The following is a 388-nucleotide window of genomic DNA, read 5'->3' as shown; positions in this document are numbered from 1 at the left end:
TAAATTTTATTAGTTTTAATGAACATTTACAGAGATTTTGAGTGTTCATTCATTCATTGTTGCACTGTTTCCTCCACCTTCATCCCCAGTTCGTTCTTCTCCCCGCCCCCAATGTCTGTTTTAATTGTCCAGTTGCCACAGTGCTTGTCAAAGCCAGTTCTGATTAATCTCCTTTGTCAGTGTGTCCCTTGTCATTCCCTATCACTCTTCCCTGAGAGAGACTTCACCTGATTCATAAGGAAAAGGGGATGGCGTATTCTCTTAGCTACTTCCTGCTGAAAAGGGAAGCTGTGGGTTTCAGGGTGAAGTTCTTCTCTCACTACTCTAAAGGGCCCCCTTGGCAGTAGGAAACACATAGACTATTATGGAGATTGATTTTGGAATTTAG

Source organism: Elephantulus edwardii, unplaced genomic scaffold (genome assembly GCF_000299155.1).
Source record: "Elephantulus edwardii isolate Elephantulus edwardi_28Jun2011 unplaced genomic scaffold, EleEdw1.0 scaffold00229, whole genome shotgun sequence".
In the NCBI taxonomy this organism is placed as follows: domain Eukaryota; kingdom Metazoa; phylum Chordata; class Mammalia; order Macroscelidea; family Macroscelididae; genus Elephantulus; species Elephantulus edwardii.
This window is presented reverse-complemented; position numbering follows the sequence as displayed.